At 37.6% G+C, this 16,613-nt stretch overlaps 1 protein-coding gene across 1 annotated transcript in view; it reads right to left on the reverse strand.

Moving 5' to 3' along the window:
* LOC115236907 (kinesin-like protein CG14535) overlaps window positions 1-15,704 on the reverse strand; it is a 110,306-nt gene extending 94,602 nt beyond the window's left edge. The window contains exon 1 of the mRNA XM_029809639.1: window positions 15,591-15,704. The gene's annotated coding sequence lies outside the window, so the exon portion shown is untranslated. The remainder of the gene's footprint in view (window positions 1-15,590) is intronic.
* Window positions 15,705-16,613: the final 909 nt, after the last annotated feature.

The following is a 16,613-nucleotide window of genomic DNA, read 5'->3' on the forward strand; positions in this document are numbered from 1 at the left end:
TTTATTATTATAAATTAGTCCAATTGATTTTTCCACATCTTTATCGAATTGAACGGATATTGCTTACTTCCGTCAACTCATTACGTTGAATCGGACGTTGTTTTATTTAATTCGCGTGCATCTAATTTCGCGACTGCAGGGAATGAAGCCGCGTCTCTCCCGACGACGAGCTCACGAAGGAGTGTATAATACGTTTACCTGTGAGCGCGACGTGCGTGTACTAACGATACGACCCCGGATACGAGCGCGATGAAGCATCCGCCTAACGACCGCGACTCGCTTCCTTGGTACTCGCACGCCGTTCAATTATCCGCCGTGTCTCTGCACCTCTAATGGCAATATCGCACCGGAGATAGCGCAATTCGTGCTAACGCGAATACCAACGTGGAAAGTGTTACGTGCCCTCATATGAAATTCGTTGCACTCCTGAGAACGTTGTGAAACCTGACTCGTATTTCTTCCACATATTTCGTTAATTCGTTTATCTCTGGGAGGGAAATTTTAGACGGTATAATTCTTAAACATTATTTCTCTTCTTCCAGCTCTAAAAGACATCTTAATGTTTCTTACACGTTTTCACGATTTATGTTATCTGGATTATGTCACTTAGCTTTTTAATTAACAGATTCACAGATAAATTAAAGAAAATTTCAATAAACTATGTTTATTAGGTATTTTTGTGTAAATAATTTTGATATAATATGTCTATTTTATTTCTAGGATAATAGTATATTGTACTTAAGATATAAATATATCTATGAACTAAACAGAATTTTCAACTATGTATTTAGATTTTATTCGACAATTTTGAAAAACTGAAACACTCACTAAATTAATTCGCATAAAAGATTAAAGAAAAACATTGTTTCTTATCAACGCTTAAAAATATTCATTTATCACTGCCTCTATCAAATCATATTTCAACCTCCATTGTTCTGGAATTTTCATCAAAGAATGAATGACATAACTAACAATTAGAAAAACGGATGTGTAACGGTGCTAACTTGTCGTATTAGGTAAATTTGATTTCCCGTGGTGAGAATGCTAGGTTAACGAAGATGGATTAATTATGCAGCGAGATGCAAACCGACGCAATGTTTATCTATTCATTAGCCAATTAACTCCGAAAATATCCACAAGCCACGAAAACCAAACGGTCGCTATGTCACTCCGGATGATGGTAGTTAACAGCGCGAGTGGTACAGGAGAGTAACTTGGTAGCTGATAAATCTTTTGCAATTTAAATGAAAAAGCTATTACGCAAATAAACGCTTATAAATACTTGAATCACATGCGCGATACCGAGGTCGATGACATCTTCTCACGAAGGATCGCGAGAGTTTCTTGAACTCCAGTGTAACGTATTTCGGGCTAAATTGGTCACAAAATCGATTTACGTTAATCTGTTCTATTACACGTAACCAATAACTTTTTTTTAGTATTCAATGCTTCATTGCTTTTAAAATAAGCAAATAATCAAACTTTATTCTAGCCTTTTATTAATTTCATTTGAACTATGTGATTTGCGAAACGTAAATATTATGCAGTACTGGACAAATGATAAGAATATTTTGAAAATTAGATGTGTATGTATGTATTTACGTTAATCTGTTCTATTACACGTAACCAATAACTTTTTTTTTAGTGTTCAATGCTTCATTGCTTTTAAAATAAGCAAATAATCAAACTTTATTCTAGCCTTTTATTAATTTCATTTGAACTATGTGATTTGCGAAACGTAAATATTATGCAGTACTGGACAAATGATAAGAATATTTTGAAAATTAGATGTGTATGTATGTGAAAGAAAATTAGAGATTTTCTTGATTTCATAAAAAAGGCTTCAAAATAACTGTATTAATAATATACTTATTAAAATAATTATCTCTCTTTTAGATATGTATATCTTGTCATATCTTTTATTTTAAGACTCTTAGATGTGTCTCTTGTGTCATATCTTTTATTTTAAGATCCTTTACCAAATTAATAAAGCTAAAATTTCAATTTTCTTATTTTGATCCTATCGCATTTTTTAATCAAATTATTTACAATTCTCTATTTGAGAATATATTGAAAAACCTTTATACGATAATGTAAAAATATCCTTCTTATTTATATGCGTTTCTAATTTTATGAATGTACCAATATAAGCATTTCAAAAACGAATATAACTTTTCATTTATTAAAACATTGTTTTTTTTATATAACCGCTAAATCAAGATTTGCATCGTACAACGAAAATAGAAGTCGAATAAAGATCTGGCTGGTATTTTGAAACTTTGTATTTGCAGCACGTTTTCTGAATCGCGATGCGTTTCAATATTGTAAGGGACTAGTTTATAGCCAGAACGCTGAAGGAAGAGAAACTTGCAGTCATACAAAGAATATCCTTAGCAAAGTGACATGGACGAGGCTGGACTCTGAGGGGAACCGTTGCCGGGCATTAATCCCGTTCAGCTGGGTTTATCGTGCGCACGAGGTAAATTGGCAACGGCCGCCGCTAAATACCAGGAATACATTTTCCATCGGCAATAGCGATCATTCGTTCCACCCTAATCTGCTTCTACAAAGGCTAGTCTGCTTGAATTCAGTAGCGAAATGGATGCGCGTATATATATCGAGAAATGTCTGGCAATCAATTTGTTTAACATGTAATATATCGTTCTGTCGTGAATTTCGCACGATACTGATCTGTCTATGATAAATCTGATATGATCAAAAGATAGAGATTTCATACAACATATTTTTAGATAACGTCAAAGAACATTAACTACGGACTTTATATATAAATTATAAAGAATTAAAGATGAAGGGTTAATTTTTTTAGAAACTTGGATATTAAAATCTAAATATATAATAAAATCTTATTCTCAATTTTAGGATTTTGATAAAATTTTCAATTGAGATGTACCAATTGAAATGATTATTATAAAAATTAAGGATATATAAAAAGAAGTGCGAACGGCAAAAATTTTTACGAGAAAAAATATATATATAAACCAATTCGTCTTTAAAGAGTTCTAATGAATGAAAAATATAACTTTCTACATAGCATTTATTATATAAATAATATGTTTCTAGCCTTAAGATAATATTAAACGAAATAAAAATAAAAAGTAGCTGATATATATATCTTTATTAACTTTTATCTACCTGTCACTTGCTCGCACATTACTAAAGTCAATTTCTCCGCCTTGGATACGTTACTGTTGTTAATTCAACTTGCGGCATGATAGTCACGTAAATTTGAACCTCATATTGGTAATTAACGCGCCGCCTTTATCATCGTCCGCGCCCGTCCAGGAACTTCTCTCCCCGAAAATTATACCGGCGCATCGCCGTCGTCGCGGTCCGATCATCCCATCGTTGTCGTTGTGTGCGTGCGTTACGCGCACGATTGCACACGGACGATACGGCACAGATGTATGCGTGCGGCACCAGCCGAATGAGGGTCGGAAGGTACACAGTTATTGCATTAACTCATCATTGTCATTTTTATCACGTGCCCACTTGAATCAACAGAAAGCTCCCGCCATCCAGTACCGGTTCGTGCCCTTTTGGCCGGGCCCTCAACGCGTTTCCTCTCTGTTCCTCGCCCTCTCCTCGTCATTCATCTACGGAACTAAATCCTCCTCTCGCGAGCCCCAAAAAACCGTCCTCTTGTTTTCGCGCAACTCTTGAGCCCGCGCTCAATCCGGGAAAGGGTTGGTGCACGCCACTGCTGGTTCGAAACGTGTCCCCTTCGTCCCCTATGGCGGATTAGCCACTAACGACTCGTGTTACTCGTTCGCGACGCAATTTTCCCTCCGTTCCGTTGTCTCCCTCCCGCCCGTTCGCCGCCACCCCCTCGCGTGCACTCACCTCGCAGCCCTCTGTTCTTTTGGCACGTTTGTCCAGGCTCGTTTCGATTTCTACCAGTAGACTATTAATTTTCCAGCTAACCGAACCTTATGTATCCGGTAAATCAGCAGGTTCTTCAGATTTAATACGAATACATACAAAGAATTTTCCAGACTAACTTCCAACTGTTTTGATTTCATCATTCTTTTTACTGCAAACTAATAATGAGATTGATAAAAGAAAAATCATTTTTACTAAAACATTATTTTAATTTTGTCTCTAATATATATTTTTTTTTCTTTTTAGTCGCAATCTTAATTTCTCGATGTTTATATGCTTGATAAAGCAATTAATATTATATTGATAACATTAAAAAAATGCTGGCATATTGTGTTTTTCTCACTTCAAAATATTTAATTTCAAGCAAACGTGTATCGGCGATAGAATCGAGCAAACCGCATGGAAACAAGAGATTGTAAGTTCGTAAACTATCGCGGTCGGAGTCGAGCGAGATCAATTTATTCTCCAATAAATTCGCAGCACGTAATATGGGATCAAAAGCCGAAGAGAGAAGGAAATGAAGTTGCGGCCCGCGCTCCAGCGAGTCGCAGCGATAGATTCCAAAAGCAATATTGCAACAGGAACTTACCTATAAACTCGTTTTCATCATTCGATACTATAGCTCTCACGTTTCGCGAGATCACATCTCCTCACCGTCGTTATAAACAGATCTGTAAAACTCGATTCCGCCAACTTTGTCGCACGTGTCTGCCGGGAACGTATGCGTTCTGAGATTGATTTTGTATATTTCATACGTGTCTTTGGAGACTCGACCATCTTTCCGCAGAACATCGGCTAGCATTTGCACAGTGTAATAAAGTTCTTGCCAAGGCTTGCCGAGGCAATATGCGACTCTGCACTACCATAAAGAGACAAATTCAAAGAGAATGCGAGAGCAGATACCAGTCGCGCATGAATCCTTCAAGGATTCCGGACTAGCTCGTGTGAACATCGACGACATTGTTTATTCAGAATTTCAGTCGCGTCTAGACTCTTTGCAAAATCCAACGTGCTCCACACGCGAGAATAAATGTCAATAACGTTAGCCTCGAGCGAAATATATCACATTTGCAAGATCGAGCACTGAATAAAATTTCTAAATTTAAAAGAAAATTATTCGAATATATCAAGAGCAAAAAAAATATAGAAAAACGATTTATATGCATATTTCGTTTGTCGTCGTTCAAGTTTCTGAATGCTTGCCTTACATTTAATTAAGAAAATAATTGAATAAAAACTTCTATAATAAAAAAGGAGTTTTTATATGTATGTGTATTATAGCTATATAATTTTGAATTACAAAAACAAAAACTGTTGAAGATATTATTAATTATCAAATATAAAAATCTAACTATATATACACGCAAAAATATTGAAAGGACATTTTAACATTTGTTTCTTGATAAGAGATTTCTTAGGTTTCCTCAATTTTTATATTTATAGATTCAAATTAGCTGTCTCGTAGTTATCTGGATTGATATTTTCGAATTACAAGCAATGCCGTGTTAAGGTATCAACACGATGATGTTTCCGATAGACCCGCTCGTTGAACACCTGGCGGGCGCGCCGCAGGCCGACGGCCTAGATTAATTACGGTCGTTTGTCCGTCGATTTGCGCCGAAATCAAATCGCAGTGATCGTGCAGGCGCGCGCGCGCGCGCAACGACGGACCGCTGGCGGCAACGGTACCCGTGAAACATAACGAATGGGCATCGCGCGAGATATAGCAACCTGGGGAACCTGCCACGATGGGGGGACCCGTTGTGCGAACCGTCAGCCGCCATTACTAAGCATTGTGTCTGCGGTTCCAGGCGATTTGTACCCCTGCCGACCGCGCGTCAGGAACATTTATTAAAGCGGCACTGTCACCCCGCAGCCACCGCGTTCTCAAGAGAAATCGAAAGAAACTCTTGGGAATCGCGGTTATCGAAAGGCCGAATGCTTGTGACAATTTACACCTTTAGCTATTTTTTCTGCTTGCAAGTGTATTTTTGAGAGAGATTTCGAGTCTCATTAAAAATTACCGTTCATTATATTGGCCGAAGATTCTCAGAAAGAGAATACACCTGCCTCATATGATGCACTTTATGATAATATAAATCGTCTACTTTAGATTAAAATAAAACTTTATGTTAAATATTATAAATCTAAAATATAAAGCGCATGTATCTATACATCCGTCTATTTTTTTATACGCCCCAACATGTCCTATCAAAAAAAAAAATTGACATGACCAGCTTAAGAATATAAAAAAATGTATTTAAAAAAAACATTAAATTTTCTGCAAAAAAAATAGATTAGAATTTATTATAAAAAGGATATAAAACTAAATTTTTTTGGCAAAAGAGAAATTTATCTAGTTAATCTTTGTATTGAGGGTGATAATGTGTGATGCAAAGTATCAGCATCATGATATGTAAAACTAGCAAAGAGATTTCTTCTCCTTACATTGGCTCCCAAACGGATTGTCTGCAGTGCGAAACGGCGGAAGCACCAGACGCGGAATGAGCGTGTTCACCGAAATTAAACAACGTTTCCTCGATAGGGTCCGACGCGGTGCAGGCCCCCAGAGAACGGGACGCACGCTCCCGTTCCATAGCATAACCCGTTTACACCGAGATATTCAACTGAGCAAACAGAAAGTGGGCAGACCGATTCATTGCTCGTGCCGAAAGTAACTCTTTCGGATTGCACGTGAAGTAAGCACATACGTTATAAAAAAGAAAGAAAAAAAAAAGAGGAAGAAGCAAAAATCCAATGCGCAAAATTGCACTTCAATTCCGAAGCAACACCGATTACTGTCATCGATTTAAAATTCGTTAAAAATAATTTCTGTTATTTATATGCAATTTTTTATTAATGTAAATACCTTTTTTGTGAGGAGGGAGATATTTATTTTCTGCTTTATACAAAAATAATACATCTCGGAAAATCTGAAAATGTCTCTAAATCGTTAGAATTACGATATAAATATAATTCTGTAAGAGAAATTATTTAATTATTCACACATCCTCCTCTTTTTCTCTCTCTCTCTCTCTCTTTACGAAATAATTATCGCATATAGTTTGTCGAAATATGCATTTACCTGCCGGATGCAAACCCAGGGAATTATGCATTTATCGCGAAGCAAAATCACCCACAAATACTAATTTATCGACGTCGCTCAGCTAACTTACGCTAAACAGACACTAATGGATTCGCTATTTAGGCAAAGTGGCCCCGGCGACGTAACTTACACGCATTTAGCCCAAGTTAATCTTGGGATAGCGGGATGGTACCTGGTGGTATATTTAATAGTACCGATGCTCGTTAAGTCGCTTAGAACGTGTAATTATGACGGTGACCCCGGAAATGAGCATCGTGGGCGCAGTCGATCCCAGGACACAAAGACCGAAGAACTAATGCGCTTGGACTGGAATTTAGCTCTCTGAATGCGCAAATACGTTTCGCATTTGCAAATCACTAAATAAGCTTCTGAATGTATATCAATAGCGATTGCTAGAATTCTATGCTATATAAGGCAATGCGCAGTAGCGTATTATGCACGCGAATTTCTTCTAATAATTTAACTATGATTTCGTATTAACTTTGATATCTTCCGATGACAATTAGAAGAGTTATCAACGCGTCACATTGTCGATTTATTAGAAAAGGAAAGATAATAATGCATACAATTAATGTAATCACGCGTATTTCAACGAATACGTCGGCTTAATAATAATATCTATATAATCTAAACAGTGATCTTGTTTATAAACGGTTTAATCAAATGTAATTACGAATAATTTACATCAGGATATTAATATACAATAGTGCAAGCTCGCGGGCATGTGTATGGCACTCGAAATGCCAAATCGAAATAATTACGAATATATTTCTGACATTATTCTCTAATATTTATTTTATAATATTATTCTTTAAAAAAATCAAACCGTTTGCACAAAGCAAAATTTTTTAGAAAAACAGATATAAATATTTTTATAGGAATACAGATATATATATACTCTTTATCAATATTCCACTCTTATCATTTATCATCAATATTATCAACATGATGATGGAATCAGAATTGACTGCGATACGGGCTCATGTGATAATTATTAATTGGTTTATTTAGCGCAGTGACGATCCACGAGAGAATGGTTTCTCGGTCGCTGAATTAAACAGGAATTCATTTTGAAATATTCGTCCCAGTGGATTTTACGCGCGCCAAATGCGTACCGGAAAGAAGACGCAGGAAGGGCTTTAATTAAACAAATACTGTAATTACATTATAGTATTACAAGGAATACGAAATATAAATAATACAACGTTAATAAATCTATTTTCGATATAATCAGAAACTTGCACTTGATGGTCGATTAATTGAATGAAATCATTAGACGAATTATAAATAACACGTAACAGGATACAGCTGGGTAAGAGAACATTAATCGCAGCGAGTTCCTCTTGTGGTGGAAGCATTCGAAAAAAAAAAAAAAAAACACAAATCGATAATACTGGCAGCTAACAGCAAAACGGTTTTTCTCGTATCTTCTCTTTACTGGTAGTTTCCTTCCACCGCTAATTTGATTTTCTCTCTTCTATTCAATTAAAGCCCTTTCGTTAATTAAACGCCACTCGGACCATCTTCGGAACGTTTATAGATCATGTGTTATAGTCGCATTTAGTATATTACAAATATAGCAACCAGATTATTACAATAAAAACGCAAATTGATATTCTTTAGAGATTGAAAATATATAAAGTAGATATATATGTTTATAAAACTGAAAAAAAATTTTGCTGCTCCCATAAATATAATTTGTTCAAATATTTGAATAAAGCATAATAATCATATCAATATATTAAAATACTTAATACAGAAATTATGATAAAAATACAAAATGAAAAAATATATGAAAAAATTACTTTTATGTTTTTGCTATCTTAAAAATATATCTCTTTTTATATAATATATTAAATTTGTATTTTTTTCACAAATTTAAATAAGAAATTAATAAATAAAGATCTTGAGATTTAATTCGATTTAATCTAACATATTTGCGAATCCATAAATTGCCATCGTACAAATGTAGTCGTGAAATGCGTTTAATCGCTTGACAATAACGCCGCGGTCTGCGCAGTATATCACCATAGCCGCTATTTCTTAATTACTGCATAGCAAATCGAAACGGAAATCCGGATAATTATGCGAGTCAACCCGTCGAACGTGGTCCGTATTTGGGTGTTCCTCCAGAATAGTTCGCGAGGGACTCGAGGAGTCCCTAAAACCGCAGTGACCTCCAATTATCCTGCGGATACCACGTGGCCCACGTGGTCCGATGGTCCCCATGGACTGTCCACAAATACCCCTGCCCCTTCCTGGCGCCTGTATAATGCCTCCTAGATTAATTCATTATTAAAATAACCCCGTCGGCAGAACCTTGTTATCGCCGCGTATTAGAGTAGCACGCTCGGAAAATGAAATTAGCAAGGACACATCACGATCGCATCATGCAATAAAGGATGTGCGAAGGACGGCGCGAAGAAATTTTTATATCATAATAATTTGAGTAATAAATCTTGATCACGAAATCAATTATCTCGGTATAATCCACATTTTAAGTGCAAATTCAAACAGAAAGATATCTACTATTTTCGCAAAAGTTTGTATATAGATTTCATATTTTATGAATTTTATATTAATAGCAATGAAAGAGAAAATATTTTTGTGGTGTGTGTGTGTTAGTTTTAGCTAATCATATTTTAAAAGTTAAAATTGGAATAATGATCTATTAAAATATTTGAAAAAGTTTTCACAAAAGATAATATTTATATGGAATTGTTCTCGAATACTTTAGTTTTCTTGTTTAGTAATAAAAATTCGAGTATGAAAGGGTTAATTTCTATTCATATCTTTTATCTTCATCGGAAAAGCGCTATCACATAAATTTGTACAAAGACTACTATAATGAATAATGAACTCCAAACTCGATCTCCTATTTAATGCTACTCGCGATTGGCTAGGATTCAAGGCGCAAGGTCCGATCTGTCCGGGTGTCTGGGTAAAATCAGAGGTCCTCATTAGGTATTCTAGGGTCAGAAAGGGTGTCTAGGGCGACCGACTTCCCTTTCGTCTTGCTCGTAACGACGCGGTCGTGGCTGAAAGGGGGCCTAAGACCGGACATTTCAATAAAGCTCGGCAAACGCGTAGGACGTTCAAACCGCTGACCGCGACGAGTTCTGGTCAGCAGCTTCCTCGAAATGAAATTGCGCATGTTTTCTTGCGCCACTGTCTCTGGGGCATCGAAATAACAGCGATCGATCCTCGCGTGCGTCCGCGTCATGATAGAAATAAAAGATTCCGCGGAGATTTTTCCTAATATATCGTTATTAAGCACACTGCGGGCGTCCACGCGAAATTGATCTCTGCGATGCTGATTTTTATCGACAACCAACATCACCGAGCGATTCATATACTCCGATTATTATGCAAAGTATCAAAAAGCATGCAACAATTTCTCTCACATTATTAATAATTTATTCATATAAGATACATTTTTGGTAAATTACAGATAGTTATGTGTAATTGGAAAATATTTGAAATTTTGCATGAAATCTTATGAATCATGATTTCGTATATATAAAAGACATCTTATAGTTTTTATGTGTACATTTTCTCTTTATTAAAAAATTGATATAATATAACTCTTCATCTTATTTTCGATAAAGTTTAAGTACATATATCGGAGAGGAAAGACACACAAGTACTTACGGAAAACTCGTTTAGCGTGAAATGCGAAAAATATTTATTTTTAGATATTATGAAGCTACAGTTCATCAATCTTCTCTTAAATTAAGGGAATAATCTTTCGGAAAAGTTTCTATGACTTTGTGTGTATTGCGTAGAAAATTTTTTCTCATAAATTTGCCACCCTCGCATCTTTGGACATATCCGATTGACTCGCGATACAAGTGACCTTTTTCCGGTCGCATCTCCTCTTTCATAAAATTCGATCTCGACTCTGGACGGCTGGTCTGATAGCAGAAGTAATCTGAACGCGGAAACGAATTGTGGGATTTGATTGCAGTGAGCCTATCAGCTATAGTGTGTGATCAAATAATTTCCGTATCGATAATATAGTATAAACATGAGCAAACAAAATTCTGAATATATGAAATTATTATTTGGGTTATATCGAATTTATCCGATAATTAAACATTTGATTAAAATTTATAGATAGCAACTATTACCTTAATATTTTAAAATTATATATCTTTTTACTATCGTAAAAATTAACTGCATATAAGAAAAACTTATATTAAATACAAAAAACAAATAAACTTTTAAATAGGAAAAATATACAACATTGGATAGATGTATATAAAATTGATGGTTTTAAAGAAGAATCTAAAGGAAAACATGGAGAGAAACAAAGAGATGAAAATTAAATATATCTCCAAATTTGAAGCAATATTTAATCTTTGTCCCATTAATTTCAAGTCAAGAAATATTTATGGAAGTTCATTATCTGTCTGGTGTATTGTAATGTCCTATTTCACAATTGAAACAAGTCTATTCGCGTACCTTCCCTCCGTATGATGCTCGCGTTGAGATATCTGAGCCGCTATTGGGATAATATTGCAGCTTTGTTGCGTCTCTGGTTGAAATGACACGCCGCGATAGTCCGAGCTCTAAATTGGAAGCCGGACAGAGCGGGCCGAAAGTACCGCCAGAAACAGAAACGGAGATAGGAAGGGGGACGGGGATTGTGGGCGCTCTAAAGTCTCTCTGACGTTCCGGCAAAACGCGCTGAAACGCGAGCGAGCTTAGGGACGAGCGAGCGGCCACTCGTAACTGCAGACGACTCGTCTTCTAAACGAGAGAGAAGCCGAGGTAAAGCACCGCGTTCAGCCTCCATTTTGCGTAGACGGCTTTAACTTGGGTCTCTCTCTCTCTCTTTCTGCCGGCGAGGACACTAAATATCCAACAGACCCCTCGCAAAGCAACCCCCACGTGTACGCGATTTCACCGCTTGTCGTGAAAGCGATAATTACCAGCAGTAAGTCGGGATCTATTTATGAAACCGCGTATATAGATAATTCGGAGATACTGTGAGTCTGATGCGCCAAGCATCAGTGGAAAAATTTGTAGAGCGGCATTCAAGCTACTCGTCGAATATCTCTAGGGAATGTTTGGGAAGAAAAATTTAAATATTATATAATTATAATTCCAATATTTGATGAGGACAGGATCGTATAAAGTTATTGAAAAAATTAAGCTGAATTGAATACGTGATAAAATATTAATAAGCGAAATAAAATGCGTTATAAATTATGTTATAGTCACAACAAACTTTTTTCCGTCCAGTTTGCATAAACTATATAACTATAAGAAGTTTGCGAAAATTTCTCACTTTCCTCGCGTAAGAAATTATGGAATAGTATGCGAATAATCGAGGGGTAGAATAAACCGAAATCCAAAGAGTCGACATCAGATTGCGGAGAAGCCCGTTAATTAATGCGAGTCAAACGCGCTTAGCGCGGATGCTTTCAGTGGGCAAACTTTATTTCCCACTGAAGGATATTCCCTTTCAGAGGACGCCGCGCGAAGGAAACGAGAGGAGTGGAAAAGTGAACGACTTCCCTTCCGACAAAGTTCTTCGCGTAACAATATGGCTGGTTTACCGTAGGAACGGCGACGCTTTACCTCCGTATCTTTCCGCAGTCGCTGCCTCTACTTTAATTAATCCGCCCGTCGGTAAACAATAAGCCGTTATTTCTGACAAATTAATTCGAAAAACAATTCCGTCGGATCGCCGTCTGCGCTATCGGTGCAGCCGCCAGCTTTTATTCCGTTGGGGACGCACCTCTCGAAACGTAACGAGCATCCCTTTCATGTAATACTATACTGTACCCTATGCTTCACCGGAATTTCTAAGACCCGACCGCGTTAAGCTCCCTTAGGATCCTCTCCGAACCGCTGCTCTCCGACCACAAGAAAATCAAACGTTCGTCGTTGTCGAAGAGCAAAACCATCGCACGATAATCAACAATTCCGACGTAAATTAATGAATGGAATAATTTTTGTCTAATTTATATCTTGGAAAGAAACAGTTAAATTGTTCATAATGCTAACAAAATATGTATATTTATGAAACGCTATATCAACATCATTTAAAACTACTTTTTATTTACATGTCAAAATACGTTAAAAAATCAAATTTGATTTAATTACATTTTGAATGTGAGAGAAAATTAATTGAAGCAAAATTTATTTCAATTTTTAAGTATGTATCTAACTCTGGTTACATTCTAGTTTAACTTTTCGCGAGGCAAGAGCCGATTTCAAGTTTGCAAAGATACTTCTAAAGTTTAACGCGGACCTTACACGTCCCGTGTAACTCGATCATAATTAAGTACCGCGGGGAAATTTGCTCTTCATCATGTCGCGTGCCTCTTTTCCGCGCGCTTACGGAACGCATTTCCCGCGCCAGGAGATACGGACGGTTACGCTCAGACCGGCCAAATCGTTTTGTCGTCGCCGTGCGATCCTCGCTGTTATCCCTCGCGCAAATATTTAAGCGTACCGCGTTTGTACACTCTGGAGATTACATAGGCACAGCTCGGTTCGTTTCGTCCGACTTCATCTTCATCAACATACTGATCAAACCCCATTCCACTCTATCACGCATGCTTGTTATGTAACCACCGTACAGGGTACAATTAAATACCGTCTTTCGCCGTAAAATCGATACTTGAATGAAATAATAATAATGTAATAATCAGGAATGTTCTAAAAAGCAATCCATTCGTTTATCACTTGTCACGTATTGTTATATACGTAATATTTTTTTTTCAATATTTGACAAAAAAAAGTTTCGCTAAAATTTTGGAAAGCAAAATCTTTGTAAATGATGAATTTTGCATTTTTTATCGCTCTTTTACAGATATTATATTTATTCTCTTATTTTTCAAGTACTCTATGCAATTTTTATTGTGAAATCTATAATATTTTATTTAAGTATGAATGTTAATTCCTAAGGATATATTGTGCGTAGTTAAAGTGTCTAGGGATGCTGGAAATTGTACGTGCCAGTATATTGTTATATCGGCACAAGGCTCGGCGAAGCGCGATTGAAAGTCGAGATATATCTCTCAGATAGTCTGATACTCCGCCCAATCTCTATCTTCGCTATCACGATTCGCGTTTCGTGCGCGTTCGGCGAACTTGGGACCGTTTCAGAGAGCTTCCGTTGCGGATATTCAGTTTGATAGTTTGAACCGGATATTCGACGCCCGTCCTCTGGAACAGCGAATGGAAACGGCGAAAGGGTTGTAGCCTAGTGGCGTAGGAAGGGCAGGGGATGGCAACGGACGGCTTATAGTGGCGCGAGACGCTCATCTGCATTTCAAATTGCACGCCTGTACGAAGATTTGTTACGCGCACACGTTCTTTCTCCAGAGCGTGGATCCAAACGTGTGCAGCATCGTCTGGGAACGCACGATCGAGCAATAATTAATGGATGCACGAGATGTGTCACATTTATAATTCACTTTAATCATACGATAATAATTATCGTATAATATTATCGCATAATTATTATGCAAGACTTAATACTGCACTTACTCGTAAATCAGTTTTAGTGGATATTATTCAATAAATATCCAGAATTAAAAAGTGATATGTGATAAAAAATATGTAAACGATTTTTCTCACATCATCGATTCATTTACTTGTATGAAGAATTAAAGACTATAATATTTATCATGTAAGAACGCATGATATATTCTTAGCATATTGATTAGAGTAAACTTTATTCCCGCGTTTTATACACGTATATTTTCACCCTGGCTGGCGGACGCGCGCGCGTTACATATACACTTGTGTATATCAAAGACGTCACCCGCGCATGTCGTGATTGTTTTCGCCCGCATACATGTACGCCAGGGGATAGCGTGCACATAAGACGGAAATTCCGCTGGATAGCTACGGGGGCCTACGTTCTTCTCCTTCCCCTCCTGTGGTGGAATTGAACGGCCACGGATTTACGGTAAGCGCCGCGCAAACGAAACGAGCGGAAGTCGACCGTGCTTCCGGATCAGACGGCTAGGCGAAGGTTTGCACGCTGCGGGCTCTCTTGTCCCGATTAAACTACGCGGAAATCCTATCCAGGAGCAGACATTGTTATACATGCGAGAGCGCGTTCGTTCACGTATTTGATTAATCCGAACGAAAATAGTCTTTTTTATGTAATCACGGAAAATGAATTTCTAGATTATCCGGCTCATCGCGTGATTTTGGCTAATTAATTTTAGATCTAGCATCTGTTCGCCTCTTTCTTCCTAGATCAAACATTTTTTAAATATTGATAAATAACGTCTCATCGTTTTTTTTTTTTCAGAGAATTTATCTTTTTGGGGACTTAAATAATTTTAAATATAAAATCCGATTATTTTATTTTATATCTTTTATATTCTTATATTTATTTTATATCGAAATTTTCTCTGCTATAATTTTATATAAGAAACCCAAGTATGGTAGGTTAAATGTCCAGATGAAAAACGTCCGTATGGATTCCATCGTCGCGTCGCCGTGATAGAACCGATCGTTTGGAGAAATTCATGGTCGGGTATTTTCCAGAATAGCGACCGAAACTCTCTTCGTCGTCTGCGCCCCCGAGGCTGCGATATCGATAAGAGCTTACCTTCCCGACTCCGGTGAGCTCCTTTACACCTATCCTCCTGAGAAGGGCAGGCGGTGCCGGAGGTGGTGACTTGAGAAGGAGCGCGGCGTATCCATTGGGAAAAATGGGCAGCTCGTCAGATCCGATGTTTTCGTCGCCGGAACGTCGTCTCCGATGCGGACTCGACGACAGATTCAATTTCTGCGCTGCTCTGCAATATAAAAATTCTTTTTGCACTAAATATTACACACAAAGCAACAATTTCGAAGAAAATTGAATTATGTTATTATTGTACATTCCTTCATTAGTCTCTTATTTTTTTAACATTATACACATCGATGCAAATGAAATATTATTATTTTCATGTATTATTCCCATTTCAAATATTATCATCAAATTACACATTACATCTACGACTTGAGATATATCGAACGGCCATAACAAGTCAAACACTCGATTCTCTCGAACATCCGAACACGTTAGCTCTCGTCTCGATTTTTTTTAGACGCTGTTTATCTCGACGGATGCGTAGTGGCCGTACCTGCGAAAGGGTCGCCGCACTCCGGAAGGTATGTGTCTCGGGGGCGACTGGGTGACATACTCCGCGGGGCGGGCCTTGGTAATCAGCGAAGGTAATGTGCCGGAACCCCCAACCGCGCGGGGAGGGAGGAGGGGGAGGAGAGGGTGCATCGAGGTAGCAGGCGCGTTTAAAGGGACGCGCCGGGAACGAGAACGCTATATGCCCGACCCGTCGGCGTCAGTTTTGGCGGTGGGCAGGGGAGTTACGCAGGGTGGTCGCCCTAACTTCTCTTCGCCCCTCGTGGGTCTCGTTAACCCACGCTCTGTGAAATTGGAAATACCAGCGACCTCTCGCGCACTCGTTCGCCCTCGAGGTCGCCTCCTCCTCTCTTTCCCTTTATTGTGAAATCTATAATATTTTATTTAAGTATGAATGTTAATTCCTAAGGATATATTGTGCGTAGTTAAAGTGTCTAGGGATGCTGGAAATTGTACGTGCCAGTATATTGTTATATCGGCACAAGG

Source organism: Formica exsecta, unplaced genomic scaffold (genome assembly GCF_003651465.1).
Source record: "Formica exsecta isolate Colony F162 unplaced genomic scaffold, ASM365146v1 scaffold262, whole genome shotgun sequence".
Classification (NCBI taxonomy): Eukaryota; Metazoa; Arthropoda; class Insecta; order Hymenoptera; family Formicidae; genus Formica; species Formica exsecta.